This window comes from Vulpes lagopus, chromosome 24, assembly GCF_018345385.1.
Source record: "Vulpes lagopus strain Blue_001 chromosome 24, ASM1834538v1, whole genome shotgun sequence".
Classification (NCBI taxonomy): Eukaryota; Metazoa; Chordata; class Mammalia; order Carnivora; family Canidae; genus Vulpes; species Vulpes lagopus.
In genome coordinates, this window is record NC_054847.1 from 48,666,196 (window position 1) to 48,682,726 (window position 16,531).

At 37.0% G+C, this 16,531-nt stretch overlaps 1 protein-coding gene across 1 annotated transcript in view; it reads right to left on the reverse strand.

The window, feature by feature from the left end:
* Window positions 1–208: 208 nt before the first annotated feature.
* Window positions 209–16,531, reverse strand: part of DSEL (dermatan sulfate epimerase like) — a 90,048-nt gene continuing 73,725 nt past the window's right edge. Inside the window, exon 3 of the transcript XR_005985462.1 lies at window positions 209–2,902. The gene's annotated coding sequence lies outside the window, so the exon portion shown is untranslated. The remainder of the gene's footprint in view (window positions 2,903–16,531) is intronic.

Consider the following 16,531-nt stretch of genomic DNA (forward strand, 5'->3'; position numbering starts at 1 on the left):
TATAGTCCATTCACTTTTAAACATACTTAAACCCAATATAAAATTAAATTGCAAGCAAAGGAGGGAGGGGAAACCAGAATGGGAAAAAACAGAAAGGAAGACAAACCATGAGAGGCTTTTAACTCTGGGTTGTTGAAGGGGAGGAGAGTGGGGGGATGGGGTAACTGGGTGATGGACACTAAGGAGTCCGGGTGTTATATGCAACTGATGAATTATTTACAACTACATCTGAAACTAATGATATGTTGGCTAATTGAATTCAAATAAAACAAAATAAACAAACAAACTAACTGAATGAAAACTCTCTTCCATTATCTATATTCTTCTGGCTCTTTATTTATCTTCAATGTTCAATTTTCTGCTGGACAGACTTTTCCATATATGCTTTTACCATTTTTCTCCTCCCATGTGCTCTGAAATATCCTGAGTATTGATCACATGTCCAAATAACAAGTAGAGCATAAAATCATAGCTATTCTAGAATTATGAGGCATGGATGGTCTCAGAGAAAACAGAGAAGAGAGATTGCTAACTGGCATAGCTGAGCAATCATTAATATATTTGCTGCACTAAATTTAGAAAAATGTCATTGGCTGTATAATGACTGGCAGTACAATCTCACATGTAAATTATGATCTTTTTGAAAAATCGATACTACTGTTAGAATTATGTATTACTTTACTCAATAAATATAAATGCTTAATCAATGTTTGATGGGACATGAGAGAGTATGTATACATAAGTGCAAGTGTAAATACTAAGTCCCCAAGTACTGCCCCTGACAGACTTCTGAAAAACTCAAAAATATCACTGTAAGAGGATACCTTTCTTTTCTGGGGTCATTCACTCTTAGGATATCTAGTTCAAAGAATTTTTGCTGACATAATCATAAAAATGCGTTGCCCTGCCTACTAATGGACTATTAATGGATGATGGGCACTGAGCGGGGCACTTGATGAGATGAGCACTGGGTATTATACTATACGCTGGCAAATCGAACTCCAATAAAAAAATATACAAAATAAATACTAATGAAAAGTATGATGCTACTAAAAGGCATTTTATAATGAAAAGATGTTTATGATAGATGAGAAAAATGCATGTGACAAGCATTATGAATATGAATCCTGTGTGTGTGTGTGTGTGTGTGTGTGTGTGTGTATTTTTTTATTAAATTTGGATGTTTGTGTATGATGAGGACTACAGTAAGAGGACAATAACTTTTTACTCTATAATTTTACTTTATAGTTTCATGGGTTTTATTACTTTATAAATAATAAAAGTAAGGACAATTTTTAAAAAAACAAAAAATAGGAATTAAAAGGAATTAAGGACTATTAATAGGAATTATACATTTTTAAGGTTTTTTAATGCATTAATAATTTTCTTCTTTCAAAGTAGCCTTGAGCTTAAGAAGAGTCAAGTATGACCACTAATCCACAGACAAAAGAACTGACACCTAAGAAAGTTAAATAACATTGTAGATGATATTAAAATCTATAATCTAGATTTAGATTTTCAGTTATAAACTGGAACTTGGATTTTGGGCTTTGAATATTTTGCTTTCTTTTTATATAATAAATCTCAGCAGCCTCCTGACAGGTGGTTTACTTTGTCCTCTCAGTATTGCTGACTTCAGAAGCTCCAGAAGAGAGGCTAAGAAAACAGAAGTACAAAGGCAGAGATACATGAGTGAGGTGGCAACAGCAGACAGCTGTCAGCCTGAAGCTGTAGAAGGCCAAGAAGGGTGAAGAGTTTTTAAAGAGAAGGAGAATTAGCAATCTCTCCCCTGAGGCAGCTTCTGAAGAGCCAGCCAAACCAGTCAGCCTTATCATGCGTGAAGTAATCAACAGTGTGAATGCCTCACATCTAGAATTACGTTTCTAGGCCACCCAGGCAGCTAGTAAAATTCTGTCCTGGGAAAGGAACCCTCTTCTAAAATGGACTGTTGAAGGAGGACTCATTCCTAGGCCTGGTGAAGTTCCTGAAGTCATCACTTCACCCTCGCTTATAGTTTGAACTCTGACCAGCATTGCTTCAGGGACTTCATAGCAGAGGTTAGCCATTGTGGAAGAGAGCTGTCTGGTCCTTCATGGAGCTGCTGTCTTCCCTCCAGGGGACTCTGTATATTCACAGGCAACGTGGGTTGTTGGTAACATGGCAGGAGATAGCTCAGAGTACAGAAATGTGGTTTCAAGCAATCCTGTCCTTAATTTTCTGACCCTGTGGTCAGCAACCACACCAATCATGTTTCTGTGGAAAATTTCATAGACTCTATATCAGTCCTGTGTAGCAGTAAGAACACAAACTCTTTCAAAAAAGCACTGAAGCAAATTTTCCCAATCCTCTTCCATCATCTGCACAACCACAACAGCAACATTCTCTTGGACACCTGCTGGCCCCTGTACCACTTCACCAATGGCTTCAATGAGTGCTTGGTCAAGTATTTGGCACAGGGTCCTGCCTGGGCTGGCCAACTAATAAACAGCTCTTAGAACTTGATGTCTTGACCCCCTTTGTCCACACTACAGGAAACATAGTCACTGGGATGGATCACCAGACGCAGGTGGCCATCGGTGCAGGCATGCTGAGAGTGCTGCTCCACTCTGGCTTGTGCCCCAAGTCATCCATCCAGAGCAGACAAGTCTGAGTCCTAAGCTATGCAGCTGTGGGGCCCTGGCTTGTGGCTCAGTTGATCCAACTGGTCTACTCTGGCATACTGGAACCACTAGACAATCTTCTCACCTTCCAAGACACCAGAATTGTTATCATCCTGAATATCATGTGGCAGAGAAGTTTTCTGAGAAGGAAGACTTGTCTTCTGATAGAATTCAGCAGGATGGATAGACTTGATGTTTACAACTTCATGAAGATCATCATTTTGGCCAGACTGCTTTGAACCCTGTGGAGAACCACTTTAGTGAGCAAGATGACAATGGCATTATATGACTGGTCCTAGACCAGGGTCATGAGTTTTTGAAGCTCTTAACAATAACAAAATAACCAAAGTTCCACAGCTTCTAAACCAATGAGGAAACGATAAAGGGTCATTTCTTGAGGAGCAGCCCTCCTAGATTCAAAGGGTAAAGCTTTTAAAAATGAATATTAATATTTTCAACACTTTCACTGCCATCTACAACACACATATATATCATCTAACCACACAGTTCCATAGGTACAGCCAAAGATGGCCCCCAAACCCAAAAATCTCTACCTCAAATTGAGTGAGATAGTTTCAAATATAACTACTTCCATGACTTTGTTCTGTTGTGCCAAAGTGCGAACTGAGGTTTTCACACACACTGGAAAGTGCCCAATCTGGGGAATCCTGGAAGGGAAAGCCCATACTGGAGTTCCCAGGACATGAAAGAAACATTTCAAATGCATTACCTTTAGTTTATGGGAAGAATCACAAACAAGAGACAGAACCAAGATAGAGATTTATTTAAAAGCAGGAACAAGTAGGAGATATAAATAATCAAAGTCCAGTTCTATTACCTTTGTAAGATAAAAACCCGATTCAGAGATATAGATCAAGACAGGCGGTCCCTGGCATTTCCTCACAGGTTGAACTGAACCATTTGTCATAACACTTTTGTTTAACAAAATCAGGTTTCCAAATGAATTATGAAGTTATAGAAGTTACCATCCTGTTTCATTCATGACAGGTTTTACTCTCAAAAGTCTTAGAATGCCTTTGGGGTTCTGCAAAAAAGCCACTGAATATCATATAATAATTTAACGACATATCATTCTTCCGTGTTCATTAGGTCATTTAACTCATCTACAGATACTCCTTGTGTAATTTTTGGAGGAATTAAGTGTTATTTTATAACTAATTAGTGAAAGAAAACTTAAAGTGAGATTCTGGAGACTACTGAAAACATTGAGACAAAAAGGAAATCTGTTTTATTAAACAAATGCTTTTTTAAATATGTAAATATTTCTCAAAATGGTGGAAGCATCAATGAAACTGAGAATTTTTAAAAATACAGATGAGGGGTGCTTGGTAGCTCAGTCGTTTAAGCATCTGCCTTGGGTTCAGGTCATGATCCCAGGGTCCTGGACTCAAGCCCTTCATTGGGCTCTCTGCTCAGTGGAGAGCCTGCTTCTCCCTCTTCCTCTGCTTGTGGCTCTGCCTACTTGTGCTCTCCCTCTTTCTGGCAAATAAAGGAATAAAATCGTTAAAAAATAATAAATAAAATATATTAAAAATATAAATATTGTAAAGACAACTAATTTATTCTTCAGAATAAGCTTCTGATACTTTAATAACTCAATAATTGGAATGTGTTATGCTAAATATTTTAACTTTATCCTAGATAAGTTGTGTGTAAAGAGAAGATAAAAAGTGAATTATCGCTAATTTCAAACAATAGAGCATCAGAGTAATTTAAGAATGACCTTTAATTGCGTCATTTTGATGCATCTATTAAAAATGTATCCATGTTGGGCAGCCCGGGTGGCTCAATGGTTTAGCACCGCCTTAGGTCCAGGACCTGATCTTGGAGACCCAGGATCGAGTCCCACATCAGGCTCCCTGCATGGAGCCTGCTTCTCCCTCTGCCTGTGTCTCTGCCTCTTCTCTCTCTCTCTCTCTCTCTCTCTCTCTCTCTGAGTGTCTCCCATGAATAAATAAATGAAATCTTAAAAAAAAAATGTATCCATGTCTACATACTATTTTCAATTAATTACATATGAGGTAAAAATTAGATTGAAAATTAATGTCAATTTTAATAATAAAGCTAAGGTTACTTTCTCAGTGAGTTACTACAGAGGTTGGTTATGTTCAACCTTTGTTATGTTAATTTGCTTCTTGTGAATACTGTTATTTCCAGTGATGGATTTGAAGTTTTGGTGAGATGGTTGCTAATTTTTTCTAAGCTCTTGTAACTTAGATGTAATTTTAATCCATGAGTATGTATATATGCAAAATTTGTCCACAGATCTCTCTTTCTTGATATACTTATCAATTTGCTAGAGAACATGTAGGTGGGAACAGAGCACAGCCTGCCCTAGGCCTGATCATGTGGTAAATAACAGAACACAGATATGTGCAACTGTACGCGTATTAGGGGAGATGCGCTTGCTCTCTCCCCTGGTACTTTAAAGTTCCAGCACATGCTCGGCTACAGACTCATCTAAATAAGTGGGAGCCTCTCTTTGCAGTGTTTCTTTAGCCACTGAAATGAAAGCAGTTTCCGTTAAGAAAACTGGAAAGGGGGATCCCTGGGTGGCGCAGCGGTTTGGCGCCTGCCTTTGGCCCAGGGCGCGATCCTGGAGACCCGGGATCGAATCCCACGTCGGGCTCCCGGTGCATGGAGCCTGCTTCTCCCTCTGCCTGTGTCTCTGCCTCTCTCTCTATCTCTCTGTGACTATCATAAATAAATAAAAATTAAAAAAAAAATCTTAAAAAAAAAAAAAAAAAAAAAAAGAAAACTGGAAAGGCATCAGAACTATCTGCACTCGCTAATAGTTTATTTGAAATGTTGATATTTTGTTCATTATAGAGATTTACCTCAATTTAGATTTTTAAAAAATAAATTAAAATATCATTTACTTGGGAGCGCTTGGATGGCTCAATCTGTTAAGCATCGGACTCTTGAATTCAGCTCAGGTCTTGATCTCAGAGTTGTGAGATTGAGCCCATGGGACTCAGTGTGGAAACTGCTTTAAGATTCTTTCTGGGTGACTGGGTGGGTCAAATGATTGGGTGTCTGCCTTTGGCTCAGGCCATGGTCTCTGGGTCCTGGGATCGAGTCCCACATAGGTTGGTCTCCCTGTGGAGAGCCTGCTTCTCCCCCTCTCTCTCTCTGACCCTCAGCTCTTGTGCTCTCTCTCTTTTTCTCAAATAAATACATGAAAGTTAAAACAGATTCTCTCTCTCCTTCTTCTGGTCCTCACCCCCTAAAAAAAAAAAAATCAGCTCCCTTGATTACTGAGTTTTTTGGTAGCCCTTAAAATTTTGTTCCCAACGTGACTGCCTTACTTGTCTCACCCTATTTCCAGCCCTGTAGTAAATAACCATTTCCAGTACAGAAACGATTTATTCCCATTTAAAAGAGAAAACAAACTGCCAGAAGAGTGCTTGATTTAGGCTGCAGGTGGTGGAAATCAGTATTTGAAGAAACCTATGTTTAAATGGGAATGAGCAGAGTAATTGGCACTTAATTAACATCAGTGATAAAATGAGGTATCAAGTCTATCTTTGAGTGTGTAGAACTGGATATTTATGAACTCCACTGCTGTTTGTTTGTTTGTTTCTAATCCAAACACCCTTGAACAATGCTTTATAATAGATTCAATTTCCACTGATGTATTGGTTTGTTGGTCAGACTCTAGTATGGTATTTGTCTAAATCTGTGATATTGCTTGGATACAAATTACTAGCTATCTTCAACTATTATCTTATTTATCTAAAATGATTTTCAGGGGCAGCCCGGGTGGCTCAGGGGTTTACCACCACCTTCAGCCCAGGGCCTGGTGCTGGAGACCCAGGATCCAGTCCCATGTCAGGCTCCCTGCAAGGAGCCTGCTTCTCCCTCTGCCTTTGTCTCTGCCTCTCTCTCTCTCTCTCTTTCTCTCTCTCTCTGTGTGTCTCTCATGAATAAATAAATAAAATCTTAAAAAAATAATTTTCATCTTGCATATTATATTACTTATAATTCTAACTACTATACCTCAGGTGTTATGGGTGATATATGCTCATTAAGATTGAGTGTAATGGAGGATTTTTTCCTGTTGATATTATTGCTTCTGCCAAGCTTCCATAATTCAACTTTTTTTAAAAGTTTTCTCACCTAGAACACCCACCAGCATCTCTGTATCATGAATATTTCTCTTTAGTTAATATTAGATCCCTTATGAATACCTAAAGCTTTTCTTCAAGTGACCTCACTTAGTTTCTCAATAGATAAGTCAAATAAAACTACTTTTAATTAAAAATGCATAATTCTGATATAAAAGCAGTACGTGTTTGATTTAAGGGGAAAGAATTGCAGATCAAGAAACAGAATGATAGAAAACTCCACACTTATAATTTCTACCCAAAGATAACAATGTTTATTATTTTAGTATATCTCACTTTACAAAAAAAATATATAGTAATTTACATAATGCTGGCAAACTGATTCTTTTGCTCACATCTCATAAAGTTATGTTATAATAAAAATCACAATTAGTAATGCTTCCCTTAACATTGTATTGTAATTTTTGGCATCTTCCACCTATTAATAAGTATTAAAGTTTCCTCTACATCTTTTCATGGCTTGATAGCTCCTTCTTTTTAGAACTGAATGCTATTTCATTGTCTGGACATAACACTATTCATTCACTGACTGTAGGACACTTTGGTTGCTTCCAAGTTTGAGCAACTATAAATAAAGCTGCTATAAACATCTGTGTACAGGTTTTTGTGTGGAAATAAGTTTTCAACTCCTTTGGATAAATACCAAGGAGTGACTGTCAGATTGTATGATGAGTATATTTAGTTTTGTAAGAAACCACCAAACTCTCTTTCAAAGTGGCTGTACCATCTTGCATTCATATTAGCAATAAATGAGAATTCCTATTACTCTATTTCCACATGCATTTGACGTTGGTTTTTGGCCATTCTAATAGGTGTATAGTGGTATCATTTTTATTTAACATTTTTTGAAATTTTCTTATATTTTGCTCTTCTTTTACTTACCACTTTGAGATTAACCTATATACTATTATATTAAATTTTATTAACCAATAAAATATTTTCTCAATTTACTAAAGCCTCATGTTAGGTTTATTTTAGGGATTTCTATATCTCTTTCTAGTATGAATAAAATTTTTGTTTTAATTATTTTCCTATTGAGCTTTAAAGAACTTGTAGGACATTTTTGGTTATTTATTGATTTATTTATTAACTGACTACTAAACCCTCTCTAGTTCTAACAGTTTTACATCACTTTCATTATCGTCTGGTAAACAGTTTTATCATCTGATAAAAATAATGCTGTATCTTCTATATTTCAACATTATCCTGGTTTATTGCACTGTCTACATTTACAGAATGATATTGACTCATGGTGGAAATAATGCTACTATCATATTTCTGTTAAGTATTATAAAGTAGTTTTCCTGAAAGCAGTATATAATTGCTTCCATTATTTTTATAAAATATTCTGTAACATAGTCTAGCAAAAGAACTCAGTTTATGTCTTTCCCTATTTATCCCATCAACTCCACTCCCTGTGGATGCCTTCCCTCTCTTGGTCTCTATCATAAGTGCTATGGTATAGCTATTCCAGTATTTCGGGAATATGTGTTGTTCCCTCTCCTACTGTCTCATTTATTTCCTTTATAGCGAACTCCACCTTCTCCTCTGCCCCTAATCTGCCACGTAATTTCTAGCCTGGTGACTCTAAAACCAGTTTCAAGTTCCTAAATGCTGAAAATGTACACCCTTCTTGAAATCTAAATAATACATTTTATCATTCAATAAGTACTGTAGTCTTGATAAGAAACCATTTTTTAATATAACTATACTGAGAGATAGGTTGGAGATGATTTTTCCACATGCACAAAGACATTAGTTTTCAGAATTGTGCCCTACAGTGGGAGTCAAGGAGTCTGATTGGATTCCTTTCTGGCAATAACTAATTATAATGATCTTGGGCTCATACCTTAATTCTAGACTCTTTCAATTTCTTCACCTCTAAATTGGGTGATTGAATGATATGACAGTTATAAGGCTATTTCTTGTCTGAAATTATGGTCAAGACACACTTATTTTCACCCAAACATTGGGTCCTGAACATCACCTTTTCCACTCCAGTTCACACTTCCATTGCTGCCTGAAATACATTCTCACTCAGACCTACTACTCCAGTGCCCAAAATGGATATTTCCACTCTGACTTATGGTGCTTAAAATGTATTTGGTAGATGTGAGTTCAGATTTTAGAATTATGTAATTTTCTTAAAGTGGAGAATTTATTAAGATTTTCTGTTTTATTTTCTAAATTAAAGAATAGTCTGTGAAGGAGACATTTATCAATTCCATTCTCAAGTAACATGCATGATAATAAGACAACATCTCCAGGAGATAAGTAATATTCAGGCTATGATTTTTCTGGCACTTGCCCCATGACCAGTGAGGAAGTATTTCCTCTGAGCATCATGGAGGCATTCAAATATCTGTCACATGTCCAAATATTGTTCAACCATGGATGCAACAGATCTTTTATTATCATAAGTAGAAAATAATATGATATCTGAAGTTTACTTGTAACAATTATTTTAGTAAGTTTTTAAAAATAATTTTCCATATTAAAACCATGAATCTATAGTAAATAATGATGGCATCGATGTATATTAACTGTATGAGCAAGACTGTGTTTCTGACGTAGGCTTCAATTTTGAGGGAATTATTCATTGTTTGAATTTTCTTTTAGGTAAATGGTAATTTTGCTCCCACGAGAAATGAATAATGACACCAAAGGAGGAAAAGTTGTTGTTACAATAACAGAGAATTCTAAGTTATCAACATTAATATAGAAATTGACAGTTGTGTAGTACTATTTTAGAATACATCATATTTTAAAATTTTTTCTAACTCTGACCTTTAGCTGGTTAACTTTAATTAAATAAAACATCCAAAAATATTTTCTTTTCTTGATTTTATTAACTTTGAGAGAGTAAGAGGACAGTGTAGAGGGATTTTGTTTCTTTTTGTACTGAAAAAGTCTCTTCCCTCATCAAATGTTTCTCTCCCCTCATCAAATGTTTCTCTCCCTTTTCCATCTTCAAAAAAAAAAGAACCTTTGGTTCTAGGAAACAGTGAGCAACTAAGGAACATGGGACTGTCTCTTTCTCTGTCTGGTAGTCCCACCCTAACAATCACCAAAGTATGCCAGAATGAGGAGTCAGTGGTGCCATGTCGATGATTTCCCAATGTCACCATAACTCTGCTTGTTTTGACTCCTCAGGGTAAAGGAACTTAACTGTCCTCAGTCTCTGAAGAACAGGAAATGGTGAGAAGCTTATTTTTCTCCATGACTTTCATAATCCACTTATATTAAAAAGTATGGATTTTAAACCTCCATCCATAGGAGAGATTTTTCTGTAGCAAACAAGAGCTGAAACGTGAATATGCTACACATGCAGTACTTCAATATCAAGATGGGTTGCCAAGCAACTAATGATGATACTTCGTTTTTAAAAATCTCCAATGACTGAAGTGAACCTCTGCTTTCCTCTATGATGAACCTACAGAAATGTTTAATTTCATTTTTATTATTTCTTGTGGATTATATGTTTTAGGAAGCAACAGGAGCAGCAGATATTCCACATCAGGGAGTAGAATGTATGCTATTTGGAATGGGATAACAGGTCTTACAGTTGGAAATAAAAATTTAATTAGTAAAATAATTATTTCAAGGCTGAAATGAGCAACAAAAAGTGCGCTTATCTCTGCTTTCCTGTGCATCTAGGACCCAAAACTGTCTAAACTCTGAATAAGAATTTAAATTAGCCATGAAATGGAACAAAACTTACAGAGGTGAAAATTATGAGTATGATTAGAATTCTAAAGTTACAAGTCTCTGGTTGAGCATGATAGTATTAGCAATTGTGACAGAGGTCCTCTTAGGAAAAAAAAGTTTGCTGGGATGCACAAATTAATAATGGCTTTGGGTTGAATTTCAACATCACTCAGTCTTTTGTGGTTTGTGCCAATGAGAGGAGACAGTTTTCTAGATAATTGAAGTAGGAGAATGTAGGACACCAACCTGGAGGGAAGCCATTAAAAGTGGGGAGGTAGGGAATAGATATGGCGGGCAGGGGGATGGTCCCAGGGACATTGTCATGAAAAGTGAATCTTCTTCAAGACCATTAAAAAGTACTTTTTGTAAAGTCTACAAAAATCCCAAAATGCTTGGTGTGAATGACATTTGTAGTTCATACTAAAGTTGATTAAGGACTAAGATTTATGTTGTATCGCTGTAGATATTGACCAAAAAAACAGAACATCTTAGAAATCGAGAAGCAAAGGAAGCCAGAACATCACATAAGAGAGACTTAGTTCTAATAGAATAAACAGGACATGGTAGGGAAAGCTCTTGATGTGGGTTGTGAGAGCTATGGAAATGCTTCACTCTGATCTCTTTCAAGGGAACCTACTTCTGAGAGTAAACTGACTGATGGCCTCCAGCTAAGCCTGGGATTTTTTAGCCATTGATGGATCACAGCAAGAGTGTTATTACTGGCCACCCCATCCCAACAGGAGACTCTTCCAACAGGCAGCCTTCACTCTGATACTCCCCAGACACCTGCCAAAAACTTTCTAGGAAATGTGCTGTGGTCTGAAGCTTTCTAACCAATTCTTCCTTCTTTCTCTCTATCCAAGAACATGTGGTTAAAGGCTTCCCTTGACTTTCTGGCCCCCACACTTTACCTTTCATGGGAGTTTCTCTAATAAATCTCTTATATATTTATTCCTACCTTAAGGTCCACTTCTCAGAGGACCAACAGTAATAGAGGTTACCCTTGAATCAAAAAGTTGGCAGCTATTTTTTTAAGGTTTTATTTATTTAAGAGGGAGAGAGAGCGAGCACAGGACCAAGTGGAGGGGCAGAGGGAGAAGCAGGCTCCCCACTGAGCAGAGAGCCCAGTGTGGGCTGGATCTCAGGACATAGAAATCATGACCTGAGCTGAAGGCAGACACTTAATTGACTGAGCCATCCAGGAGCCCCAAAAGTTGGCGGCTATTTTAAGTAAATTGCAGTGTTTTGGTTTTGTTTATTTGTTTTTTTAACAAACTGTATTCCTCACTAGAACTAGGCAAGTAATAAAAAATTACCCCAGATACTAGTCTCTGTCCAAGAGAATATGCCTGCATGGATGGTTAAGATTTTTCTATAGTAGATTGTAAGGAAGGAGATTAGGGTTAAAGAGTAATGTTCCTTTCTCTTCCTTTCCATCCATTCACCCAAATCAAAGGGACTTTTTTCCTATCTTTTTCATGTCCGGTATTCATTTCTTAAGTCCATTGAAATACATAACTAGCTTAGATAATATTTAAATAAATAATTTTCTTTTGTAATCATTTTTTCCTACAAAGTATTCTGTAACATGGTAACACACATTTCCCTCAGGGGAGAAATCCCACCAGATTCTAGTTTCCTCTTACAGTTCAAATACATCTTTGTCAAATAGTCTCAACATCAATGTATTTCCCAAGTTCCTCTATTCAGTTTTATTCATTTTTATCTTGTTATAAAGGTATAGAACCGGTGAGGGGATTTTTTTTTTTATTCTACTCAGTACATAGAGTTTACTCCTTTTACACACACACAACACACACAAATTTTATTGTATGTGTTGTCAAAAACCCACCTCCAGTGCTTCTGGATCCAGAATGTAATCATGTAACACTAAGACAGAGTTTGGGAAAAAGAGGAACAATGACTTTATTGCTTTGTCAGGCATACAAAGCTGCAGCAGGCTAAGGCCTCCAAAAACTGCAAGCCCTCAGAGGGATGGGAGTGGGGGGGGGGGGGCTCTCACAGAAAATACAGGATCTAACTGGTTTTGACAGTAATTGAGCCTGTGCCACCAGACTCATTTATTAGGTCTCCAGGGTGGTACTGGGTTCCTGGAAAAAAAAGGCTAAGAAAAGAAGAGGTGGGGTTTGCAGAAGAGATGATTACAGTTACTTTAAAACCAAGCTTCGATGATGCATTAGTGCAGCCATTTTGATTTCTGTTCAATTTTATGCTTTTAAATGGTTTCACATGCATATTGTTTTGCATTTTCTTCCTTCTTTTTCTACTATTGATTCAAACTTACTCCACGTTCCTCATTTTTCTTTCTTTCTTCTTTCTTTCTTTCTTTCTTTCTTTCTTTCTTTCTTCTTTCTTTCTTCTTTTTTTAGAGGATGGAGATCTAATAGTATTTGCTAAAAGTTACCATCATATTGGATGGATATTTTGAAACCAGATCAACTTACAATTTGTTGTCTCAAGAGATGAGGGCCAGTGGTAAAAAATGTGGCCAACTAAAACTCTAACCTCTAAAGAGAGTTTAAGGGGTGACAGTTTACCTTAGATGAGGAAAACAGGGATACAGGATACCATTGTTGAGGAGAAACTCAATGCCATGCTGAACTGATAGGAAGGAGTCAATCTTGAAAAGTAAAAGTGTCCTTCTGAAGCTAAGTGTAGGCGTGCTTACTGACCAGTGTAATAAATATAACATCTCCTTCTGGAAGAGAAGACAGTCAGGCTGAATGGCTGTTACCAAAGATTCAGGGTTTCTTCTCTGTAATACATCTACGGTGTGTGTAGGGCTCACCTGGCCTTCTTTAGAACACCCTCTGGGACTGAGCGCACCAAGAACTGGCACAATGAAGTGCTAGTACTTTGGATATGGCTGTTCGTATGAGTAATAAAGTCCTTGGTCTTTGACAGGACTCTCCAGTTTTCTGCCATCATTCATGAAACTATAGCAGCCTGACATGTCAGCTTATAAATCAAGCAGAATCCTGGTCCTCCACAGTTCTTAGCAATTTTGGTGGTGAGAATGGAATGTGGAAAGGAACACAAATTTCTAGAAGTGAATGGATGAGGAGTTCACGGCCTAATTGACCTGGAGTGAGGAAAGTCCAAGAGAATTGGTAATAAACATGTTAACCCAAATGTCTGGTCAATCAGGTAATAAGGTATCTTCCTACCTGTGAGAAAGTAGTTTCTGAGACAGTTACCTGCCAGTTGTCCTACTTGTTGTTGGTTCCCTTTCGGGTGAATGAAAACTTCCTCACCAAACTTCCTGGAGGCATTGGGTCTATCTATTTTAATAACAGTAGTAAGATTCATCATAGTGGGTAGGGACAGAAAGCTTCCAATTCAGGAACAAACAAATGAAATGTTAAATAGATGAGCACTGAGAATGGAGGGAAACTCATAGCCACTCCGGGCAGTAACCAGGTTTGTTATCAGAATTTTGGGTGGTTCCATAGAGAAATGAGACAGTGCAGGGGATTGATGCTTCCTGTGTAGGAATGGCAACAGTGATGTCATCTTGGAGCTCAGTGTCTCCTGCAATCCTACCATGCCAACCTTAGATGTACTCGCCAGTTACAGTAAAATATCTCAGACTTTTTTTTTTTTTTTTGAAATGAGTCTCTCAGAAGATTTCCCAGAAACACACAGATTTCTATGTACAACCATCTGTGACTAGCCATTGACTGGCATTTGAGCTTCAATGCTGTGGACTGTGTTTACAAGGCTGACAAAGGTGAGCCACTGGCAATTAAGAAACTAGATTCCAAAAATCTAGATAAATTCTTGCTGTTGATTTGATGCCTCTGGGTAATTCCCTCAACTCTTAAATTGAATCCAGGCATAAATTTAAGAGGTGTTATCATGCTGATGAGACAGCAGATGCTTCAGATTGTGTGCTAATGGGAGCTCTCCAAAGAACAAGCTGAGAGTCACTCTGAATATCTAGAGGGAAAAAACTCCAAGGTCCTAGAGGGGAAAGTGCTGTGTCTTTGTCTTGTTGAGTCAAGGGGCTCCTAAAGGTAAAAAACACAGGATGTCTGGAATGGCCATGTTACCAACCAACTACTCAATATATGGCTTTGGAAGAAACAAAAGCATTAGAAAGTTACTGGCTAAACTGCAAGCAACCACCATGCTGCTAAGGATTAGAAGTGAGTCAGGGCTGCTCACTGAGCAGACCTGCTCTCTCCTTCTGTCCAGTATACTGTCCTCCCTCAGCACTACCTCAGCTGCTTTCAGGGGGAAAGATAATTGAAGGTGAGTCTAAGGTCCCCCGTGTTCATGAGGGATTGAAGGCTATACACATCCATCCCCTAAACTAGGGTAATTAGATGTGGGGAAGAGCTGAATCTTGTGTGTATTTATTGGAAACAGGTATATGATTCATCATCCTCCCTGATCCTGTTTGAAGTGAGATGAGTCACACTTAGTTTACTAGGGTTTGGCAGTTAGCACAATGGGGAAGGGAAGCCAACATGACAGTATTGCTTCTACGTATAAAAGTAGAGCAGGAATTGATACATTCTGTGCTTATACTTTCTCATCCCATAAGTTAAATGTAAGACTATGTATTGTGATTTAGTTTATTTGAAAGAGGAATATATATGCATATATATGTGTGTGTGTGCGCATATATATACACACAGACAATATCTTCTCCAATAAAACTAAAATAAAAAGGTCTAGTTTATTTGAAAAAGGAAAAAAAATTGTATATATGCTCTCCAACCCAATAAAATTTCTGTTTTAATATGGAAATTAAATAAATAAAAGATTAACTTAAAGTGTCTTGTTAACTAGATGGCCGACCTTATTTTCTAAATATATTAAAACAACAACAACAACAACAACAACAATCCCTCAGATCATTGTAGGACAAAGTTCTTAATATGCTAGTTCATAATATAGACCATTAAATTGTCAAAATATAGCTGATCAATAAACATTCAATAATTATAAAATAATGAAAAAAAAAAGGTCTAGGCTTACAGGGGATAATTTATTTAGGTAGCTGCTCTGCTGGCAAAGCTCATGATTACTCTGTAAATCTGGCATTACTGTGGGAAGCTTTCCCTCACACACCATGGAAGTTAATGTCCTTCCTCAGTGCTCGCATATGTCCCTGTTTAAGTATTTATTACTCTGTCTTGTGATAACATTTTTCCTTAAGCAAACAGTGTCTTAATGACAGGGACTTCTTACTACATTATTTTTTTTGCTGCAGATCTGTGCAAAGCTTAACACATACCAAGTGATTCTTCTCTCTCTCTCTCTCTCTCTTTTTTTTTTTTTTCTTTTTTTGGAGGAATAAGTGAAACAAAACAAAACAAAACAAATATGTTTAGGAAGAATGTGTTCTAAACCACCTTGAAAAAAATTATTTGTCAAAATAGCTGAACTATTGCTCCCTTACAGTCTATTAAATCAGTATTAGATGGGTTCCTCTATTGAGGCAAATATCTCATATATATGTTAATACAGAGTAACAGCTATATCCCAAAAAGATATTAACAGTAAACTTGACTTTTTGAAAATAAATGTAATAAAAATTCAATAGGTTTATTTGGATTTGGCTTTATGAAAACAAAACAAAAGTCTGTTATGCTGTCAGTAAAAATGATGTTCTGCAAATCTTTGTAGGCCACATGGCTGAGCCTTTTCTTGTTACATTTTGGAGTAGGAAGCTTGCTCCTCATCACTTTCAATTTGACATTTTACAGGAGCTAGAACCATAAGTCAGGTAGGGAAACATGTTACATACTGTTTTTTCCCCTCTAGCTGAGGACCAGTAATCTTAAGTCAACAATGTCAGATTTCAATTTTGTTGTTTACTGAATTACCATGCTGTGGATTCAAACACCAACCTCTGCTGCTTTTATTGTCCTAAATCTTTCCTACCTGATGATTAAAAGAAAAAAGAAAAAAAAAACTTAACTTGTTTGACAGCTGACTTTATTTTGCCTCTGTTTAATCGTAACGTTTTAAATTCCTTATTGA